This window comes from Bombina bombina, chromosome 3, assembly GCF_027579735.1.
Source record: "Bombina bombina isolate aBomBom1 chromosome 3, aBomBom1.pri, whole genome shotgun sequence".
NCBI classification, from domain to species: Eukaryota; Metazoa; Chordata; class Amphibia; order Anura; family Bombinatoridae; genus Bombina; species Bombina bombina.
The window spans coordinates 1,147,769,419-1,147,793,967 of record NC_069501.1 but is presented as its reverse complement, the minus strand read 5'-3'; the positions used below and the strand labels follow the sequence as shown (position 1 = coordinate 1,147,793,967).

The 24,549-nt window shown below is 38.7% G+C and overlaps 1 protein-coding gene across 1 annotated transcript in view; it reads right to left on the bottom strand.

The window, feature by feature from the left end:
* Positions 1 to 24,257, bottom strand: part of RDX (radixin) — a 471,667-nt gene extending 447,410 nt beyond the window's left edge. Inside the window, exon 1 of the mRNA XM_053708539.1 lies at positions 23,989 to 24,257. The gene's annotated coding sequence lies outside the window, so the exon portion shown is untranslated. The remainder of the gene's footprint in view (positions 1 to 23,988) is intronic.
* Between the last annotated feature and the right edge of the window lie 292 nt (positions 24,258 to 24,549).

Below are 24,549 nucleotides of genomic sequence, written 5' to 3'. Positions count from 1 at the left end.
CCATAAGGTGCAGTGGTGACTGTAGTTTAATTAAAATTTAGACCTGCCTTAAAAGGACAGGGCGGGCAGTGGACTGGATACACTACAAGAGAAATAAATTTATCAGGTAAGCATAAATTATGTTTTCTCTTGTTAAGTGTATCCAGTCCACGGATCATCCATTACTTATGGGATACCAATACCAAAGCTAAAGTACACGGATGATGGGAGGGACAAGGCAGGAACTTAAACGGAAGGAACCACTGCCTGTAGAACCTTTCCCCAAAAAACAGCCTCCAAAGAAGCAAAAGTGTCAAATTTGTAAAATTTTGAAAAGGTGTGAAGCGAAGACCAAGTCGCAGCCTTGCAAATCTGTTCAACAGAGGCCTCATTTTTAAAGGCCCAGGTGGAAGCCACAGCTCTAGTAGAATGAGCTGTAATCCTTTCAGGGGGCTGCTGTCCAGCAGTCTCATAGGCCAAGCGTATTATGCTCCGAAGCCAAAAGGAGAGAGAGCTTTTTGACCTCTCCTCTATCCAGAGTAAACGACAAACAGGGCAGATGTTTGACGAAAATCTTTAGTAGCCTGTAAGTAAAACTTCAAGGCACGGACTACGTCCAGATTATGCAAAAGACGTTCCTTCTTTGAAGAAGGATTAGGACACAATGATGGAACAACAATCTCTTGATTGATATTCCTGTTAGAAACCACCTTAGGTAAAAACCCAGGTTTGTTACGCAGAACTACCTTGTCTGAATGAAAAATCAGATAAGGAGAATCACAATGTAAGGCAGATAACTCAGACTCTTCGAGCCGAGGAAATAGCCATCAAAAACAGAACTTTCCAAGATAAAAGCTTAATATCAATGGAATGAAGGGGTTCAAACGGAACTCCCTGAAGAACTTTAAGAACCAAGTTTAAGCTCCACGGGGGAGCAACAGTTTTAAACACAGGCTTAATACTAACTAAAGCCTGACAAAATGCCTGGACGTCTGGAACTTCTGCCAGACGCTTGTGCTAAAGAATAGACAGAGCAGAGATCTGTCCTTTTAAAGAACTAGCTGATAAGCCTTTGTCCAAACCCTCTTGGAGAAAGGACAATATCCTAGGAATCCTAACCTTACTCCATGAATAACTCTTGGATTCACACCAATAAAGATATTTACGCCATATCTTATGGTAGATTTTCCTGGTGACAGGCTTCCGAGCCTGTATTAAGGTATCAATGACTGACTCTGAGAAGCCACGCCTTGCTAGAATCAAGCGTTCAATCTCCATGCAGTCAGTCTCAGAGAAATTAGATTTGGATGATTGAAAGGACCTTGTATTAGAAGGTCCTGCCTCAGAGGCAGAGTCCATGGTGGAAGAGATGACATGTCCACTAGGTCTGCATACCAGGTCCTGCGTGGCCACGCAGGCGCTATCAGAATCACTGATGCTCTCTCCTGTTTCATTTTGGCAATCAGTCGAGGGAGCAGAGGAAACGGTGGAAACACATAGGCCAGGTTGAAGAACCAAGGAGCTGCTAGAGCATCTATCAGCGTTGCTCCCGGGTCCCTGGACCTGGATCCGTAACAAGGAAGCTTGGCGTTCTGGCGAGACGCCATGAGATCCAGTTCTGGTTTGCCCCAACGATGGACCAGTTGAGCAAACACCTCCGGATGGAGTTCCCACTCCCCCGGATGAAAAGTCTGACGACTTAGAAAATCCGCCTCCCAGTTCTCTACGCCTGGGATGTGGATCGCTGACAGGTGGCAAGAGTGAGACTCTGCCCAGCGAATTATCTTTGAGACTTCTAACATCGCTAGGGAACTCCTGGTTCCACCTTGATGGTTGATGTAAGCCACAGTCGTGATGTTGTCCGACTGAAATCTGATGAACCTCAGGGTTGCTAACTGAGGCCAAGCTAGAAGAGCATTGAATATTCCTCTTAACTCCAGAATATTTATTGGGAGGAGTTTCTCCTCCTGAGTCCACGATCCCTGAGCCTTCAGGGAGTTCCAGACTGCGCCCCAACCTAGAAGGCTGGCATCTGTTGTTACAATCGTCCAATCTGGCCTGCGAAAGGTCATACCCTTGGACAGATGGACCCGAGAATGCCACCAGAGAAGAGAATCTCTGGTCTCTTGATCCAGATTTAGTAGAGGGGACAAATCTGAGTAATCCCCATTCCACTGACTTAGCATGCATAATTGAAGCGGTCTGAGATGCAGGTGCGCAAATGGCACTATGTCCATTGCCGCTACCATTAAGCCGATTACTTCCATGCACTGAGCCACTGACGGGCGTGGAATGGAATGAAGGACACGGCAAGAATTTAGAAGTTTTGATAACCTGGACTGCGTCAGGTACATTTTTCATCTCTACAGAATCTATAAGAGTCCCTAGGAAGGGACTCTTGTGAGTGGTGATAGAGAACTCTTTTCCACGTTCACTTTCCACCCATGCGACTTCAGAAATGCCAGAACTATCTCTGTATGAGACTTGGCAATTTGAAAGCTTGACACCTGTATCAGGATGTCGTCTAGATACGGAGCCACCGCTATGCCTCGCCGTCTTAGAACCGCCAGAAGTGAGGCCAGAACCTTTGTAAAAATTCTCGGGGCAGTGGCCAACCCGAAGGGAAGAGCTACAAATTGGTAATGCCTGTCTAGAAAGGCAAACCTTAGGAACCGATGATCTTTGTGAATCGGTATGTGAAGGTAGGCATCCTTTAAGTCCACTGTGGTCATGTACTGACCCTCTTGGATCATGGGTAGGATGGTCCGAATAGTTTCCATTTTGAATGATGGAACTCTGAGGAATTTGTTTAAGATCTTTAGATCCAAGATTGGTCTGAAGGTTCCCTCTTTCTTGGGAACCACAAACAGATTTGAATAAAATCCCTGTCCTTGTTCCGTCCGCGGAACTGGATGGATCACTCCCATTACAAGGAGATCTTGTATGCCGCTTAGGAATGCCTCTATCTTTATCTGGTTTGCAGATAATCTTGAAAGGTGAAATCTCCCTTGTGGAGGAGAAGCTTTGAAGTCCAGAAGATATCCCTGAGATATGATCTCCAACGCCCAAGGATCCTGAACATCTCTTGCCCACGCCTGGGCAAAGAGAGAGAGTCTGCCCCCTACTAGATCCGTTGTCGGATAGGGGGCCGCTTCTTCATGCTGTCTTAGAGGCAGCAGTAGGCTTTCTCGCCTGCTTGCCCTTGTTCCAGGACTGGTTAGGTTTCGCCTGCTTGGATTGAGCAAAAGTTCCCTTATTTTGAAGCAGAGGAAGTTTATGCTGCACCTGCCTTGAAATTTCGAAAGGCACGAAAATTAGACTGTTTGGCCTTTGATTTGGCCCTGTCCTGAGGAAGGGTATGACCCTTACCTCCAGTAATGTCAGCAATAATTTCTTTCAAACCAGGCCCGAATAAGGTCTGCCCCTTGAAAGGAATGTTGAGTAATTTAGACTTTGAAGTCACATCAGCTGACCAGGATTTGAGCCATAGCGCCCTACGCGCCTGGATGGCGAATCCGGAATTCTTAGCCGTTAGTTTAGTCAAATGAACAATGGCATCAGAAACAAATGAGTTAGCTAGCTTAAGAGTTCTAAGCTTGTCAACAATTTCAGTCAATGGAGCTGTATGGATGGCCTCTTCCAGGGCCTCAAACCAGAATGCCGCCCGCAGCAGTGACAGGCGCAATGCATGCAAGGGGCTGTAAAATAAAAACTTGTTGAATAAACATTTTCTTAAGGTAACCCTCTAATTTTTTTATCCATTGGATCTGAAAAAGCACAACTGTCCTCAACCAGGAGAGTGGTACGCTTTGCTAAAGTAGAAACTGCACCCTCCACCTTAGGGACAGTCTGCCATAAGTCCTGTGTAGTGGCATCTATTGGAAACATTTTTCTAAATATAGGAGGTGGGGAAAAGGGCACACCGGGCCTATCCCACTCCTTACTAATAATTTTTGTAAGCCTTTTAGGTATTGGAAAAACATCAGTACTCACCGGCACTGCATAGTATTTATCCAGCCTACACAATTTCTCTGGCACTGCAATTGTGTCACAGTCATTCAGAGCAGCTAATACCTCCCCAAGCAATACACGGAGGTTCTCAAGCTTAAATTTAAAATTAGAAATCTCTGAATCAGGTCTCCCCAATTCAGAGACGTCACCCACAGACTGAAGCTCTCCGTCCTCAGGTTCTGCATATTGTGACGCAGTATCAGACATGGCTCTTACAGCATCTACGCACTCTGTATCTCGTCTAACCCCAGAGCTATCGTGCTTGCCTCTCAATTCAGGCAATCTGGATAATACCTCTGACAGGGTATTATTCATGATTGCAGCCATGTCCTGCAAAGTAATCGCTATGGGCGTCCCTGATGTACTTGGCGCCATATTAGCGTGCGTCCCTTGAGCGGGAGGCGAAGGGTCCAAAACGTGGGGAGAGTTAGTCGGCATAACTTCCCCCTCGACAGACGCCACTGGTGACAATTCTTTTATAGATAAAGACTGATCTTTACTGTTTAAGGTGAAATCAATACATTTAGTACACATTCTCCTATGGGGCTCCACCATGGCTTTTAAACATAATGAACAAGTATCCTCTGTTTCAGACATGTTTGTACAGACTAGCAATGAGACTAGCAAGCTTGGAAAACACTTTAAAGCAAGTTAACAAGCAATATAAAAAAACGTTACTGTGCCTTTGAGAAACAAATTTTGACAAAATTTGAAATAACAGTGAAAAAAGGCAGTTACATTTACAAAATTTTTACAGTGTATGTAACAAGTCAGCAGAGCATTGCACCCACTTGCAAATGGATGATTAACCAATTAATAACAAAAAAAGAATAATAAATGACAAAAACGTTTTTTAAACACAGTCACAACAACTGCCACAGTCTACTGTGATTGTTACCCTCCTCAAACACGACTTTGAAGCCTTTTAAGCCCTTCAGAGATGTCCTGGATCATGCAGGAAGAAGCTGAATGTCTCTGTCAGTATTTTTATCTGCACAGAAAAGCACTAAAATTGGCCCTTACCACTCATATTGCAACAGTGGAAAGCCTCAGGAGCTGTTTCTAGGCAAAAATCAAACCAGCCATGTGGAAAAAAACTAGGCCCCAATAAGTTTTGTCACCAAACATATATAAAAACGATTAAACATGCCAGCAAACGTTTTATATTACACTTTTATAAGAGTATGTATCTCTATTAATAAGCCTGATACCAGTCGCTATCACTGCATTTAAGGCTTTACTTACATTAATCCGGTATCAGCAGCATTTTCTAGCAAATTCCATCCCTTGAAAAATATTAACTGCACATACCTTATTGCAGGAAAACCTGCACGCCATTCCCTCTCTGAAGTTACCTCACTCCTCAGAATATGTGAGAACAGCAATGGATCTTAGTTACTTCTGCTAAGATCATAGAAATCACAGGCAGATTCTTCTTCTAATGCTGCCTGAGATGAAACAGTACACTCCGGTACCATTTAAAAATAACAAACTTTTGATTGAAGTTAAAAAACTAACTATAATACACCACTCTCCTCTTACTACGTCCATCTTTGTTGAGAGTTGCAAGAGAATGACTGGATATGGCAGTGAGGGGAGGAGCTATATAGCAGCTCTGCTGTGGGTGATCCTCTTGCAACTTCCTGTTGGGAAGGAGAATATCCCACAAGTAATGGATGATCCGTGGACTGGATACACTTAACAAGAGAAATCTCTATTTGCGGACGACATTCTGCTCACCATTACCAAACCACTCATATCACTCCCCAATTTACACTCGACATTGAAGGATTTTTCAGACATTTCTGGGTATAAAATAAATATGGAAAAAAGCGAACTCCTTCCAATGGCCATCCCCCCACATACGCGGAAAATAATTGAACTTAATTTTGAGTTTCGGTGGGTTACAAAAACAATCAGATATCTGGGTATCAATCTCCCGACACAGATGCAATCTTTATATAAATATAACTACACCCCATTCCTTAGTCAGTTCAGAAAAGATCTTTTAAAGTGGCGGACATGTGGTTTCTCCTGGGTGGGGAGAGTAGCATTTAAAATGAAAATGCTCCCACGGATTTTGTATCTCTTTAGAGCCCTCCCCATTAAATTAGTTAAAACAGATATTAAAATACAGACTGAAATACTAGCATTTATAAGGGGACCGAAGTCGGCTAGAATAGCGAAACAGGTGGTATGCAGGAGCAGAGCAGCGGGGGGGAGTGGGTGCTCCGGACCTTCTGGAATATTATAGGGCTGGTAGACTAGCCCAAGATTCCTGTCTCATGAGGAGATCGGAAGAAGCTACTTGGGTGTTTTTGGAGATGGAGTTGGGAAGAAAGAGATTCAATCTTATGGTACTCACACAACTAAGATTCATTCTAAAACATTCATCTCAGACCGGACCACAAAGACATGGATGCAGACACTTAAGAGAGCAGACTTGTTTCCTAAACATTCTTTACTGACCCCAATTAGATACTTTCTAGCGGGTGACTCTCGCATGCTGGTTGCCAAATGGGAAAACAAGGGGCTCTACAGGGTGTCGGACATAGTGAAGGGGGGACAGCTGCTACCCTTCACCCAATTGCAGTCAAAACTCCATTGGTACCTTTATCTCCAGTTGCGCTCCTCCTTGCACTCCTTCCTTAAACAATCAAAAACTGGGCAACCTACGGTATTAGAGACTTGTGGCGCAAGCTTGGCAAGGACCAAACACAGCATTTCTAGAATATACATAACACTGCAGACAACCCCAAACAGAACTAAATCCTCAGTAATAAAGGCATGGGAGAAAGATCTGAATTCACTTAAAGGAATACAGGAATGGGAGGAAATGATCCAGTGGGCTGATAGGGGATTAATTAGCATGGATCTAAAAGAAAACGTTATGAAGACTATATTTAGATGGTATCTTACCCCAATAAGGACGGCTCATATGCAACCAAACGGCAGTAACTTATGTTATAGAGGATGCAGTGAACTAGGGTCCTACAAACATATGTGGTGGGACTGTGGGGAGATACAGAGGACTTGGCAGAAACTCTCTACTCTTATTAGCCAACTGTTGGAGGAGGAGGTTACTCTTACTATTCAACAGGCACTTTTACACGAACACATAGATAAATTCCATAGATATATTAACACGTTCATCAGAATCCTGTGTACAGTGACAAGGGTCTGTATAGCAAAATATTGGAAGGTAGGATCTCCTCCATGGCCGGAAATACACAATAAAATTTGCTACACTTATACCATGTATGAATCTGCAGCGGACACATTAAACAATAGGGCCTCATTTCAGAAAATATGGTACTATTGGATTAATAATTAGACTCCCTCCAGAAGAGAACATGTGACCCAATCTGATTCCTGAACACTGAGTCTAAGTATCTCCTGTGGATTTCGGAGGACCGCTGGGAGTGGGAATAATACCTATTCCCCCCACTTCCCTCTCCCCCCCCTATCCTTCCTAGAACCATGTTTATTTGATCATTACTAAAGATAAGAACCTTGCAGCATACCATATTTCTATTGCTTTATTACTGTTTAAGAGGTTCAAGTGATGATAAATCTGTAACAACCTTTTCAGAGTAGATTCCAAAACAGAAGGCTGACTGGTAGGATTTGTTATTTGTATATTTTGCAGGGCCATCTACATTCAAAAATGTGTCCCCTGGAAACATGAAGAGTATTAAAGGGACACTCAATCAAAATCAAATGTTCATTATTCATATATAGCATGCCATTTTAAACAACTTTCCAATTTACTTCCATTAACTAAATATGCACAGTCTTTTTATATTTAAACTTTTTGAGTCACCAGCTCCTTCTGAGCATGTGCAAGAATAAGTGTGTATGCATTTGTGAATGGCTGAAGGCTGTCACATGGTACATGTATGCATTTGTGATTGGCTGATGGCTGTCACATGGTACGGGGGAGTGGAAAAATACATAACTTTTAAAATTGTCAGAAAAAAAAAAAAATCTACTACCCATTTGAAGTTCAGACTAAGTGCTATTGCAATGTCTTGTTATCTTGCATTTGTTGATTATGCAAATATACTGTGTTGACTGGTCCTTTAAGATATATGGGAGGAATTGGGGGAATATCATTTGGATTTATTGGAATTGCTATGTGCTAATATTATAATACACGCTCCCCCTTTTTTTTTTTTTCCTTTTCTGGTTGAAAATTTTTCTGCATTGTATATGATCAAGAAATAAAATAATAAAAAATATTCAAACATAACTATGAATACAACTAAACATTGCAAAGATAAATAAAATAAAAGGCTAAACAGAAACAGAACTCCTATACTCACGCCTGTAACAATATAATACTTTGTTATAATTGAGTTGTCACTCAAACAATTTGGATTGTCTCCCAAAATCATTAATATTTTTCAGCCAGTTTATTTGTTCACCTCAGGTTCACGGCCTTACCTCTTCTAAGAGAGATGAAGAAGATAAAATGCTTTTTCAACAATAGACCATGGTAGAAATAAATATTTTGTACAGATTTCTTAAATTACAATATAATTATACCCAATCACATTTTGGAAGCAATGCTATAATGTGGATCTAAAACAGTTCATTAAAATAAAAAACAAGTTGGGATAGAGACAAAATAATATATGTACTTTAATTACTTTACCTGCAAATTTATACTGCAGTGCCTTGCCATTAACCCTTTCTTTTTAGTTTCTGAATTGTAAAGCTCTAACTCCCCCCCCACCACCACCACAATTCCTTTTATGGCTGTATCTATGTTCATTGTTCTTTTGGTAGAATGCAAAAAAGTGAATAGGAATTATCTGCTGGAGCATGCCTAAGAAGCAGTAAACTCAGTTGAAATACAATGCCTGTGTCTAAACACTGATAAGAGGGGTGGAGTAAGCTGCTCCAGGCAGCTTAGCTATGCAATTAATTTTGCTTATTTTTGAAAATTTTAAAATACTTACCAGCAATTTTTAAACAAATTTTTTATGCAAACTATTTTATATTAATTAGCCCTTTTAGGATATGCACAGATCTCAACCTGTTTTATGGCACTGTAAGGACAGGTCTAGATACAAGCAATTTTTAAAGACAGATCAACCCACTCCACTGTTATGTTATTTAACCATTCACCAAATCTGACAATTTACAGAAACTTTTAAAGCTTGTAATGCTTTTCTCAACACCCTTCTTTCCCTATTTTTTTGTAAGTTGGTTGTCATTAAAGAGTATAAAACTGAAAATGTAATTTAAAAAAAAAAAAAAAAACTATTTAAGTTCACATTTAAATAAATATTGACTTGTTGCTCATCAGCCTGCGCAGTCATAGCCTCTCAAAATAACAGGAACCTGAGCAATTTTGTAGCAAATGTAAGGTGTTTTATTAGAAATGAATCATACACATAGACATTCACAGGCACACACAAATGCAACCCAGACACGCAAAGTCACACAAAAACAGGCACCATTAAGAGGAGCTGCTTGTCCGTGACTGTTGTCCTTCCCCCTTCGTTAGTCCACACTACAGAATATGCATTTGCCCAGCCTTCCCATACAAATATGGTGGCTAATTTTTCTGTACAACATTGTGGTAGCCATCCTGGAAACCCTGGAACTATAAAGGCAAATTCATACACTTTCTGTAGGAGGGGGCACACACAAGGGTCAAACATGAGGCAAGACCGGGCCCCACAGAGGGAATGCCACTTGTGACTGAAGGGCCAGAAGGGGTATCTAGATATATGGGGCCAGTCTCAAATGCAAAATCTGAGACCCCTGTACTTATGCCCTTGTCCATAGGGCAGGCAAGCGATAAATCCAAAATTACAGTTTACAGATAAACACAAGGTGATAACACAAAAGGGGCAATATGCAAGTATATTCTAGAGCAGTGTTTCTCAACCGCGGTCCTCAAGTACCCCCAACAGAACAGGTTTTCATTATAGCTGAACTAGAGCACAGGTGAAATAATCAGCAGATCAGTAACCATGGTTACTAACCTGCTCTCCACCATCAGTCGATTATGTCACCTGTGCTGTAGTTCAGTTATAATGAAAACCTAGCCTGTTGGCGGTACTTGAGGATCGCAGTTGAGAAACACTGTACTAGAGGACAAGACACATGCAAACCCCAAGAACAGTGCTATTTCAATATGAGCAGCAATAATCTATGCATACACTTTACCTACCCCAGTGTAGGGCTGTCTCAAGTGGTCACAGACCAATCCTGCACGGAATGCAAATTCATCAGTCAACTCTGCAGGGAGCCAATTAGCAGCCTACAGTCAGCCATTGTGAGGAGGATCATTTTGATGTAATGCTGGTGGCGAAGGTGCAGGACCCAGTCATAATCTGGATATCAGAAAGGGTGGGACTGACTATGACCTGGCTCACAGACATAGCAAGTTAGTGAGAGGCAGGGCGGCGCTAAGACAAACAGCCCCTATCCCGCAACTGGCCCCAGCACACACCTGGTGAAATCATAGGAATGCAACTAAGGGGCAACAGCAAAGGCTACTGTCAGGGTATTAAAGGCCCTTTCACATGCAGGTGTTATTCATTTGTGCAGGAGGAGGTCATTTAAAATGTATTGCTAGGTGCAACGGGGGGGGGGGATCATTAGTACCCTGTAGTACATTTGGATATAACCAGTTTGTTAGTTTTATGAAGTAACCAGGTCATTAGGGACTGCACTTGACTTTGCTTAGGAATCAGTATTTCTCCCTCTGCTCTGCACTTATTCCATACTCGGCTGGTAAGGTCTTGTTTTCAATGTTAGCCCAGCTGTAACAATGCACTCAAGTACACTGGCTATATGCTTCAGCTGTTCCTCCTAAGTCTCACTAAACACTACAATGTCATCCAGATGTAGAACTATAAAGAGACACATACAGGCAAGGTAGGTATGTGTGTGTGTATATATATATATATATATGTATATATATATATATATATGTATATATATATATATATATATATATATATATATATATATATATATATATATATATATATATATATATATATATATATACACACATATACACATATACACACACACACACACATACATACATATACACACACTAAATAGACATAGACTGACTTATGGCTTCAGAAATATCAAAGTTTGTCGAAAGAACTATAACCTTTATAATGCCGAGACCTGAAGGCCTTCACCTAACCGGACTGTTTTAAAAGCATGAAGACTGGTTATCTCCTCATAAAGCAGCAAAGCAAGATGGTCACATACATATATTAAAGGGACATTCTAGGCCAAAATAAACTTTCATGATTCAGATAGAGCATGTAATTTTAAACAATTTTCCAATTTACTTTTATCACCTATTTTGCTTTGATCTCTTAGTATTCTTAGTTGAAAGCTTAACCTAGGAGGTTCATATGCTAATTTCTTAGACCTTGAAGGCCACCTCTTTTTAGAATGCATTTTAACAGTTTTTCACCACTAGAGGGTGTTAGTTCATGTATTTCATATAGATAACACTGTGCTCGTGCACGTGAAGTTATCTGGGAGCAGGCACTGATTGGCTAGACTGCAAGTCTGTCAAAAGACCTGAAATAAAGGGGCAGTTTGCAGAGGCTTAGATACAAGATAATCACAGAGGTTAAAAGTATATTCATATAACTGCGTTGGTTATGCAAAACTGGGGAATGGGTAATAAAGGGATTATCTATCTTTTAAAACAATAAAAATTCTGGTGTAGACTGTCCCTTTAACATTGCATCCCAAATGCTAATAATATGATGCAATCATGGCTATTTCTAAAAGCTATATGGGTTTAATTTACATAAAATGTTATAGATCCACAGTCACTTACTTAGTATTATTAGCACATTAGACAGGTAAATAGAAAGTATTAAATGGCTATTTCAGAAAGGACTTATTTGATCTTTGCACAGAGTAATGTAAATGAGAATAAGCGTCTAAATATACAGGTAGCCCTCAGTTTACGCCGGGGTTAGGTTCCAGAAGGAATGGTTGTAAATCGAAACCGTTGTAAATTGAAACCCATTTTATAATGTAAGTCAATGGGAAGTGAGGGAGATAGGTTCCAGGCCCCTCTCAAAATTGTCATAATACATTATTTTTAAAGCTTTGAAATGAAGACTGTAAATGCTAGACAGCATTATAAACCTAATAAAATAATCACACAACACAGAATATATAATTAAACTAAGTTAAATGAACAAAAACATTTGCTAAACAGCATTATAAACCTAATAAAATAATCACACAACACAGACTTCACTTGCATTTTTCTGCTAACAGTTCTTTCTATGCATTCCAATCTGGACTGAGTTATAGACAAGAAGATCTTGTTCCATTGAAATCTGTTTGATAGCTCAGGTCTGGTTAAACTGATTAATTTCAGCTTGCTTGGCTTTGCTGCAACACAAGCGGACAGCTCCACCTACTGGCTATTTTAATAAATGCACTGCTTCTCAATGCTTTTCAATAGCAGTCACATGACTGGAAAAAAAGTTGTTATTCTGAAACGGTGTAAATTGAACCGTTGTAAAACGAGGGCCACCTGTACACCCAGTAAGATGTGTAGCAATTTTGCCTACATAACCGTTTGCTCAGATCGTGACCTGAACAATAAAATATAAATCAGCTTGATAGGATAGATACAGGCAAAATAAATCATTATGTAGCACCATCCAAACTAAATAGATAACTTTCCATAGAAAATCTCAGTTAACATTTTTACTTCTGAAAACACATATGAAACAGACTCATATGAAACAGACTCAAAGCACAGCAAAGACAGATAGATGTCCACAGAAAAAACAAAATCACGTGGACATCCATTTCATTCTCGTTAGATCTCTCTGTCAGTGAACAGTTTACAGAACGCTAACAAAACTCTGTTATTTTGAAAACAAATAAACTATACAAGAAGAAAATCATTTTGTCTGGAGCAGGTGACAACCATAACATAAAATAAAACTTGTGGTTGATGAAAACCCACAAACATTTGTCAATCAGGAAGTTATACAGCTTAATGTTTTTCACAAGAATGTGCAATTTAACAATCATACCAACTTCAAAATTAACCCACTTAAAAAGGATACTAAACCCAATTTTTTTCAGATATAGGGGCCTATCTATCAAGCTCCGTATGGAGCTTGAGGGCCTGTGTTTCTGGCGAGCCTGCGGTCTAAAGACCGCTGCTCCATAACCCTGTCCGCCTGCTCTGATGAGGTGGACAGGAATCTCCGTAATTCAAACCGATCGAGTATGATCAGGTTGATTGACACTCCCCTGATGGCGGACGATTGGCCGCAAGTCTGCAGGGGGCGGCGTTGCACCAGCAGCTCTTGTGAGCTGCTGGTGCAATGCTGAATACGGAGAGCGTATTGCTCTCCGCATTCAGCGAGGTCTTGAGGACCTGATCCGCACTGTTGGATCAAGTCCGCAAGACCTATGATAAATAGGCCTCAGAGCAGGCCATTTTAAGCAACTTTCTAATTTACTCCTATTATCAATTTTTCTTCGTTCTCTTGCTATCTATAATTAAAAAGCAGAAATGTAAGCTTAAGAGCGCTCTTTCTGAATCATGAAAGAAAGAAATTTGGGTTTATGATCCCTTTAACGTTGGACATATTTTTGGAATGTTTGCGCCATTTTACAAGGAAAGGCTTTGACATTTTTACACTTCTGTTCTATATACATGCAATATATTTTAGGGGTATCTTAGTGAGACATTAAAAGGGATATGAAACTTTTTTTTTTTTTCCCTTTCATTATTCCAACAGAGTATACCATTTTAAACCAAATTTCCAGTTTACTTCTGGGAGCTAGGTGAACACATCTAGTCAACCAATGGAAAGAGGGAAATGTGTGCACCAGCTAGCTACCAGTATTATAGGATATAAAAATATATTATTTTTCAACAAAAAGGATACCAAGAGAACAGCAAGTTTAATTTTGGCTTTCCTAATCCAAAATAAAACCTGTCGTAAAATATTTAATAGAACAGAGTGTTTTTTCCTCTATAAAAATATTGATTTTAGTTAAAACAGAATATTGAAGAAATAACTGAACTCCATGGGTGACAACAAGGACAATGTGTTCCCTCTAAGGAGAGAAAGAGAGAGAAAGAGAGAGAAAAAAAGAGAAAGAGAGAGAAAAAGAGAGAAAAAAAGAGAAAAAAAGAGAAAGAGAAAAAAAAGAGAAAAAAAAAGAGAAAAAAAGAGAAAAAAAGAGAAAAAAAGAGAAAAAAAGAGAAAAAAAGAAAAAGGAGAAAAAAAGAGAAAGAGAAAAAGGAGAAAAAAAGAGAAAGAGAAAAAGGAGAAAAAAAAGGAGAAAAAAAAGGAGAAAAAAGAGAAAAAAAAGGAGAAAAAAAAAGGAGAAAAAAAAAGGAGAAAAAAAAGGAGAAAAAAAAGGAGAAAAAAAGGGAGAAAAAAAAGGAGAAAAAAAAGGAGAAAAAAAAGGAGAAAAAAAGGAGAAAAAAAGAGAAAGAGAAAAAGAAAGAGAAAAAAAGAGAAAAAAAGAGAAAAAGAGAAAGAGAAAAAGAGAAAGAGAAAAAGAGAAAGCGAGAGAGAGAAAAAAACATTTGGAATATACTTTCATTATTTATTTTTCCTTTTATTCACATAATTCATCTGACAATTGTGGATTTTCGAATTCTCAGAGCTTGAAATGCACACTGCAGACCGAACAAGGATAGCCCTGCTACATATTTTTCCCTAATTGTCTTTAGCAAAACAATGCACTTTATACTAAAACTCGAGTATTGGTTGGATTTTCCAAATAAGGCAAGACTTCGCTGATATATTATTCCAGTGCTTGACAAATATGTTCAAACATTAGGAGCCAGTAAGAATATTTAGGAGCCAGGCATATTTTTAGGAGCTTGACAAATATGTTCAAACATTAGGAGCCAGTAAGAATATTTAGGAGCCAGACAGTTGGATTTGTATATAGATATATGGAGAATAACCCAAAAAGTTAGGAGCCAGGGGTAAAATTCTAGAAGCCAGTGGCTCCCAGGCTCCTGGGTTTGTCGAGCCCTGTATTATTCTATAGCAAGACAAGACAACAAAAATCTCTTATTATTACAAGGTGTTCATTCCATCCTTGTTCAACCAAAAGATTTTCTGTCCATCAACAGTGGTAGAGGAGGTTACTGGGGGCCCATTAACTGTCCTACCACCACAAAACAGCCCAATATAATTTAGTGTTGCTAAACTTTTTATTACATGTGCAATCACATGACAGCAAGAAGGGCATATGACTTCTTATTAACATTGTTAATCTTATTAACAATGTTGGACTCCCCATTTTAAAAGTTGTAAGGTCCCAAGTACCATTTATATGTCAGGAGGTGGGGAATAAAGGTTACTTGTATATATCTAACCCCATGCTTAGCTATGATAAGATATACAGGTGGGTATGATAAGGGCTGCCATCAGGGGGCACTCAAGACAGGGGCCTTAAAATTAGTCCCTGGCGCCCTGGATTGGGGCTCCCATGGGACCCCTACTTACTCCACTCTGACTGCCACAGCTAGCCGCAAAAAAAATTTAGTCTGGTGTGGCTGGACCATTTGTAGGCCAAATTGCTGGAAAGTCCTAGAATGATGTAGAGCAAGAGGCCTGTAAATCCTAGCAGAAGAGAGGGGCTCCTATCACTTGGAACACCTGGACGGGGAAGGAAGATGTTCCAGGAGCGGCACACAAAGGAGAAGCATCCTGAACTGCAGACCCACTGATCCACATGAGACTTTTATTATTTAAAAAGGTGCTTGTTTATTCTACTTCAAAGAAAATGTTATTGTGCATGTTTAAATATTTGTCTGAGTGTGTCTTTGTGTGTGTGTGTGTGTGTGTGTGTGTGTGTGTGTATGAGTGTTTTTGTGAGTGGATGTGTGTTTGCTGTGTGTGTACGAGTGTGTGTGAGTGGATGTGTGTTTGTATGTGAGTCTCAGTGTGTCTGTGTATATGAGTGTTTGTGTGTTTGTATGCGAGTCTCAGTGTGTCTGTGTGTATGAGTGTTTGTGTAAGTGGATGTGTGTATGCGAGTCTCAGTGTGTCTATGTTTGCTGTGTGTGTATGAGTGTTTGTGTGAGTGGATGTGTGTTTGTATGCGAGTCTCAGTGTGTGCTTCTGTGGGTGTGTTAATACTTTTACAACATTTTAATGTTTGACTACACAAGAATAAAGTACGCACAAATTTTAGTCACTTGGCTAAATATTGTACAGGTCAAAGAAGGGACCCAATCAATGATTTAGTAAGGGACCCTAAATTTCTAGTGGTGGTTGTAGGTGTGATGGTCTTCTTGTTATACAGGGAATGTCTCCGCATTCATAGCTGGGGCAAGTCTTATGTATAATTTGCGTTGCTCAGGATTATAATATTAAAATATTTAAATTTGCCCAATATATTTTAAATACAGAACTTGTCATGCAATTGATTTTGCTTTGGGAAGAATATGGGCAAGTTACAAATCCCTGTGGCTCCACTAAGTGACATCAGGGCATTATCCAGCTAGAGCCAGCAACGTGGAAGGTACCTGCTGTCACCTTTCCCCACTGCAGTCTTGGGCTTCCTCAGTATTTAGATCATAAGTGGAACCCCCAGTAGGCACATTTTCATCTTCCATCCTGCAAGGTTAGCTCTGTCTGAAGGACAACAATATGTAAACTGTGAACTCAATATTGCAGCCCTGGGACACTCCCTTTCTGCTCCAGATGAGGATATGGCTAGTGACTGGACACCTGTAAGTCTGCTTCACATTTCCTCACCAGCTGTATCTAAATGACACAGGAGCACAACTTTTACTGTGTTTTATACCCTCTACAGGGGCTAAATACATAGAGGTCGATTTACCAAGCTACGGCTGACAGGGGCGTACATATGCGCTCCTGTCCGCCGCAGCTCGCCTCTGGGATAGTGCAGAATTATGGAACATGTTTAAAAATGTCCCTTTAATAGATACATTGAGCTTTTATGAAGGAGTATGAGATATAAAAAAACTGAGTCAAACTGTTTCTGTTCCAACTCCACAGTCCTGCTAATTAGAGCTCTCTCACCTCTCCCATATAATAATTCACAGGGTGAAAATAGTGGATTTTCTGCTGCTTTGAGAGATGCTGGGGAGCATACCACACTCTCTAGGCTGCTGTACATCTATTGCTTTGGTAACTGCAGAAGCTTATGGCTCTAACTGGCCAAAGAAAAAGACAAACATATTCAATAGACTTATAAAACATTTTATTTCTTATGCAGAACTTCTGCAAAGTTACTTTCAAGAAATATACTATGCATTTATTCTAAAAAATCTGACCGGTCAAGGGTCGACAAATCTCTTTAATATTTAGGAGCCAAACAAACTTTTAGGATATAGATAGATAGATAGATAGATAGATAGATAGATAGATAAAAAACAAAAGTTAGGGGCATGGGCTAATACTCTAGGAGCCAGTGGCTTTGTCAAGCCCTGTTTGACCCCATAAACTACTTTAAAGGGACATAATACTCATATGCTAAATCACTTGAAACTGATGCAGTATAACTGTAAAAAGATGACAGGAAAATATCCCCTGAGCATCTCTATGTAAAAAAGGAAGATATTTTACCTCACAATTTCCTCAGCTCAGCAGAGTAAATTCTGTGTAAAAAGTTATACTCAGCTGCTCCCAGCTGCAGGTAAAAAAAAATTAAAAAAATGAAGAAATGAACAGCAGCCAATCAGCATCAGCAGTGCTGAGGTCATGAACTCTTACTGTGATCTCATGAGATTTGACTTAACTCTCATGAGATTTCATTGTAAACTTCCTTTACCTGATTGGTGAAATAATATGAGAGTGCACGATGCTAGTCCCTTCAGATGTCCCAGGACAAACACACTAAAATGCTGCTTAGAAATCCTTTACAATGGGAGGTGGCTACTGAGGAACTTTTGAGGTAAAATATCTTTCTTTTTTACATAGAGATGTTCAGGAGATATTTTCTAGTCAGCTTTTTACAGCTATGCTGCATCACTTTCAAGTGTTTAAACATTTGGGTATTATGGCCCTTTAATTAAAGTATTATTTTAATGCAAAAAAACATTTTCTAAATTTAAAATGTGTAATTTTTGTATTTCTATCACTAGATAACTTTTTAAAGCAGAAAAACTATTAAACGGTTTTAAGTTAAATATTTGTAAAAAAAAAAATCATTTTATAAAAAGGGACATTCTAATACAAACATTACATATTCTAATTGTTTGAGTAAATAATTTTGCATTGCTGACCCTTGATAACCAGGTGTTTAAAATCATACTTGCCTGCTGCAAACCTTCCAGGTACCTAACGGGACACAGCAGGTCAGCCAATCAGAAGCGGCAGACAAAACACCCAGCCAATGAACTTTACCTGTGTGCTCACCCCATTGCTGAGCTTAAAGGGACACTGTACCCAAATTTTTTCTTTCGTGATTCAGATAGAGCATAAAATTTTAAGCAATTTTCTAATTTACTCCTATTATCAATTTTTCTTTGTTCTCTTGCTATCTTTATTTGAAAAAGAAGGCATCTAAGCTTTTTTCTTCGTTCAGAACTCTCGACAGCACTTTTTAATTGGTGGATGAATTTAGCCACCAGTCAGCAAAGCCAACCCAGGTTGTTCACCAAAAATGGGCTGGCATCTAAACTTATATTTTTGCATTTCAAATAAAGATACCAAGAGAATAAAGAACATTTGATAATAGGAGTAAATTAGAAAGTTGCTTAAAATGTTATGCTCTATCTCAATCACAAAAGAAAAAATTTAGGTACAGTGTCCCTTTAAACACAGAGGTCTAGTTCCCATTGCTGTTGTAAAACTTGTGGAAACAAAACATACAGGGACCTATTTAAGATGGTGCGAGCAGACATGATCCGATACAGCGGATCATGTCAGTTGCACATTGATAAATGCTGACAGCATACGCTCTCTGCATTTATCATTGCACCAGCAGTTCTTGGGAACTGCTGGTGCAATACCGCCCCCTGCAGATTTGCGGCCACTAGCAGGGGGTGTCAATCAACCTGATAGTATTTGATCGTGTGAATTTCTGGCAATTTCTGTCCGCCGCATCAGAGCAGGCGGACAGGTTATGGAGCAAGTCTTTAGACCGCTGCTTCCTAACTTCTGTACAGAGCTTGATAAATATGCCCCACAGTACCTATAGACTTTAATGGAGACACTTCTTGTTACTAGTTTACAATAGCAATGGAAACTAGGCCGTAGTTGGATAGAGTTATTAATGCAAAAAATATGTTACCTAACAAATCAATGTTATTTTTACATTTGAATGTATATAAAAATTAAAAAAATCACATTTTTACTTTATAAAAAGCATTTCTATAATTTTTAAAAAGATAAGTTTAAAAAGTTAGAACTTTATACCAAAACCATGTTTCATCTAAAAGCTAATTATTTAATGTTGTAGACTTTTTCCATAATTTTCTGCATTGCTGTACTAAATCTGTGAATTCAACTATATCTTCCCAAAGGTAATTTTAACCAAATACGTTTATTGTGGTTCTTTTAAAGGAATAGTCTAGTCAAAATTAAACTTTCATGATTCAGATAGAGCATGCAATTTTAAACAACGTTCTACTTTACTCCTATTATCAATTTATCTTTGTATCTTTATTTGTATGCTTAGGAGCGGCCCATTTTTGGTTCAGTACCTGGGTAGCGCTTGCTGATTGGTGGCTACATTTAGACACCAATCCGATAGTGCTCCGATAGTGGTCCGTCTCCTATGCTTACATTCTTGCTTTTTCAAATAAAGATACCAAGAGAACAAAGAAAAATTGATAATAGGAGTAAATTAGAAAGTTGCTTAAAATTGCCTGCTCTCTCTCTCAATCAAGAAAGTTTAAATTTTGACTACACTTACTTTAAGCTACACTACTCGTTCTGCCTATAGGACAGCTAGAAGTGCAAATGTTATATGGATGAAGGATAATAATCCCGTCAGATTTGGTACCTGCCCAGAGGATAACACAATGAGTGCAGAGCCACGTGCATAGGAGTTGGCATGTGCACTTGAATAAAATATTTATATAGCAAGATGGATAGGTTATGAAATTATACAATATGCCGACAACGGGGGTGAACTACAAGGTACAGCATATAAAATGTATTTTTTTTTAGGTACAAAACCCTTGGATTTCAGAATATTTGTATATTTTCATCTGCAAAATAAGAGAACTTTCAGAGGGGATGGGACCAAGTGTAAACAACATCTTATGTCATGTATGCAGTATTTACATGTCACTTAAAAATGTAGTTATATATTATTTTGAATACAGCACTTGTGTATAAATAGTACATTCAGAAAGATAGTACAGAACTATAATTTGAAAAGTAATATGTGATGTTTATATACTGTATATATATAAAAAAAAAATAATATTAATGAAAGTCTGGATTTTAGAATTTCTGTATTTAGGGATTTGTACCTGCATTTTTATTATTTATAACAATAATTTATTAAATATTTCAGGTTAGGGAGCATTAAAAAAGATGCACCTCCTGATCTATATATTTTTTTTAATCCTAAAATAAATATAGATGAGTCCATTTACTATAAAATGCAATAACTTTAAAAATACTAAATCAGTTAATTGTTTTTGTACCCTGTATTAAGTAAAAAAATGCAGGGGGGAAGCAATTTCTTAGCATGTTTTTTCTGCTAAGGCTATAAGGTGTTAACAAGCGCCATTCCTAGTATGTACTGAGTTTATTAATAAACAGTAAATTAAAGTGTGTCTGATCTATGCCACTCATATACAGGCCTTTTGTATGCCCTGATTTTGTCTCAATGAGTAACCTAGCAACTATTGAGTGGCTTAAAAGGTTGTCCAACTTAGTTCCTTAAGGGCCAATGCCTGGTCACGATTTCAGAGTATGCCTTTTGTTATAGGTGGGTTTATTAAAGTGACTTAACATGACTGACTCCTATACGCTTCAAAAGAGAAAGTCTTAACGTTGTAGCGAGAGTGGATCTCTCTATCAATTGGAAGTAAATATAGTTTGGTTGATATAATTGGTTTTAAAATGCAATATAATCCAAACTAGACAATTACACTACAAGATGCAAAAAATAAATTAAAAATTACCTTAAAAGGGACACTAAACCCATTTTTTTTTCTTTCATAATTCAGATAGAGCATGCATTTTAAGCAACTTTCTAATTTAGTCCTATTATCAATTTTTCTTCGTTCTCTTGCTATCTTTTTTTGAAAAAGAAGGCATCTAAGCTAAGGAGCCAGCATATTTTTGGTTCAGACCATGGACAGCACTTGTTTATTGGTGCTGTCCAATCAGCAAGGACAACCTAGGTTGTGAATCAAAAATGGACCAGCTTCTAAACTTACATTCTTGCTTTTCAAATAAAGATAGCAAGAGAATGAAGAAACTTTGATAATAGGAGTAAATTAGAAAGTTGCTTTAAATTGCATGCTCTATCTGAATCATAAAAGAAAAAATGTGGGTTCAGTGCCCCTTTAATTAATAAAATGTGCCAAAGCCAATGTATGTGTCAAAAATAAGCACAAAAGGGGGGGGGGGGACACTTTGCTAGTCCTGATAGTTGATCTCCTCTAATTCCACATTTTTTTTAAAAAAATATTCTCAACTTAATATCTGTGTATAATTGACAGGAAATATATACACATGTACTGTTACATATAATATATTGAAGTACACTGTAAATTATTGTCCCTTATAGAATAAAATGATACTTCTATTTTACTTTGAATTAGTGTTGACATTCCAAAGAACATAATGCTATGCAATCATAATAAATAACATAAGCAGCAAGAATGGAAATTTCCACTAGTCCCAAACTAGTAAGAAATTATCCTATTTCCTATGTTTAAAATGAAACACACTTGTAACTTTTCCCCCTTCTATTAAAGTATAGATATAATTTATCACTCCTGTATACACAATATCTTATTGTTCCTCTAAAGCTAAAAAAAAATAATAATAACAGAATAGGGAGAATTATGGTTATCACCAAACAGAAAACCTGTGTGTAGCACAGAAAGTATTATTTATGTCCATGTGTCATGTAAACCTATGGATGCCATCCTGACTCACTGATATATACACACTCTGTTTACAAATAAGGCTAAATAGAAAGCTGTGCTACAACACTTATCTTGCATCAAATGGGCCACATTAAATAGAACCTGATAAAGGAAAATAGTCAACTAGCTTTATTTTATAAACTCATTTCCTGAATTGTTAAAGAAAAAATAGGGACACAGTGAAATAAAAAAGTGTAAAACAACTATAATGGGCTCCATGTACTAAGCAGTCAGCGAGCTACCCGCAACAAATCTCGCGTCAAAATTCGCAAACTGATATGTACAAAGCCGTCAATTATGTTAAAACTCGCATCTTTAAAATTGCGAGCGTACTTATCCGCCAAACCTCGCTACCGCTCCATTTTTCACTGTAATTAGACACATTTGACCACCAACTCGCCAAAAACGAATGTACTAAAAAATCTATTTGTCCGCTCGCTACAATTTCCGCTCCCACCTCGTTATTTTTGCCTCGCCACCTTTTAGGTGGCGGGCAAGGTACAAAACAATAGGAAAGTCAATCTAGACGCCAGTCTAGACATATATAAAAGGCAGTAATATCAGCATTGTACTTACAGCATAACTGGCGTCTAATTTGTCTCTCATTTCCATGTACATAAATTGCGCCCAATTTGTCGACTGTAATTAAAGAGTAATCTATATTTTAAATTTGTATTGTATAGTTGTCAATCTTTATAATTATTTTTATATTAATATTTATATATTATCAGATCCAGATGAAGCCATATCCAAATTGTAAATAAATATTACAAAAATAACGCTCTGTTATCACTCTTCAAAAAATTTTGAACAATAATAAAAAAGTTGTTTAGATAAGTTGAACTTTTATAGGAGCAAAATTCTATTCCCGTGACTACTATGATGTTCGTGACACCTTGCATGTCACGTGTTAATAATTGGCCAGACAATTCAACTGAAAGTTAAGTACATCAGCTTAGTCGCGGCGAGCGAGGCGTCAAATTTATCAACAATCCGCAACTGCTCGCGGCGGGCTAGACTTGTCTATTTATTGGGGGAATATTAGTACATAGCGACAGCGGACACCATTTCGCCCGCGGCGAGTAACGGCGAGTTTATCCGCGTCTACAATGACGGATGAATTGACGGCTTAGTACATGGAGCCCAATGTGTTGTATTGATTAATACCTTAATTACTTATTAATTACTAATGAGGTCATGTGTTACAGAAATATAAGTAGCATACCCACAGGTAAACATTTCAAAGGGTTTACTCCACTCAAACATATCCAGATAAAGTGCAGGTGTTGACATCCTTATTTGCTTCAGCAACAAAACGAAATACTGAGACTGCATAAAGCTAAAAATAATTTGCTGAAAGAGCTTGCAATCTAATGTGACTGAGCAACTATGGTCTGTACCATCAGAGAAGAGAGCCCTCCCTGGCTCATAGCATTACAGGAAGTGTCCCAATGTCACTTTGGTACCCTCATTTTAACACAACATAAGTTTATTAACTTTAAAGATGAATCAGCATGAATTATTTTGTCACGTGTCAGCATCTTTTAAAGCAGACTGAACAGCGGTTTATAAACACAAAATACCCATTTAATATATTGCAATGACTCACACAAGTCTCTTGCAATGGCCAGAATTAACAGAGGGAGTTTAGCTTAGCTGCCAAACAGATACAACGCACAGGGTCTCAGACAGCCAAAGGGTTAAATACACAGTTTTCTGAGTGTATACAATATAGATATACAGGGTTAATAAGTGGTTAATGTTATATAAGTGCAAAAGCTAAAGTTACACAGTCGGAATATGTCCCTCTCCGTTCCCCCCTAAGGGCCCTGCAGAATAAAGTGACTACTTTATACATTCACACGGCGCCCACCTCACTTATAGTTTAGTTGCCCCATTACCTGTAGAGAGGCCTCCGTTCCGGGGCTGTGTCCTCCTCCTTGCCCCACAAACTCCGTTATTTGGCTCCGGGAGGATGTCGGCTCACTAGGGGCTGGGGCCGCGCAGTCTCTCTCTGGGGAGGAAGCGAGGGAGGGAAGGATAGAGGACAGAATGAGAGGGAGGTGGCTCTGTGGGCCGTTATAGGAGGAGGATGGAGGACTTCTCAGAGCTGACAGCTTCACAATATGGCTGCCTATATCCTCATGGCATCAGGCTGGGAAGGGGATGTGGAATAATAAGGGCAAGCAGAAAATGGGACGCTCCTCACTGGAGTTTATTTTAGCAGCCGAAGGGATCTGCCCCCCTGGTGAAAGCGCAGTTTGTCCTGTTGCTAATAAAAGAGCACTATCCCCTGACTTATGGTGCCCGGTATACGCTGCAGCAATAGTTTGTCCTTATTGGGAATTTGAGAATCAATATATTTTTTTAAGTTCTTAAATTGTTTGAAAATAATACCTATTTTTGAAAAGCATATGTGAGAGAGCTTTTGCATTTCTAGTGGATTTATAAATAAATGTAAA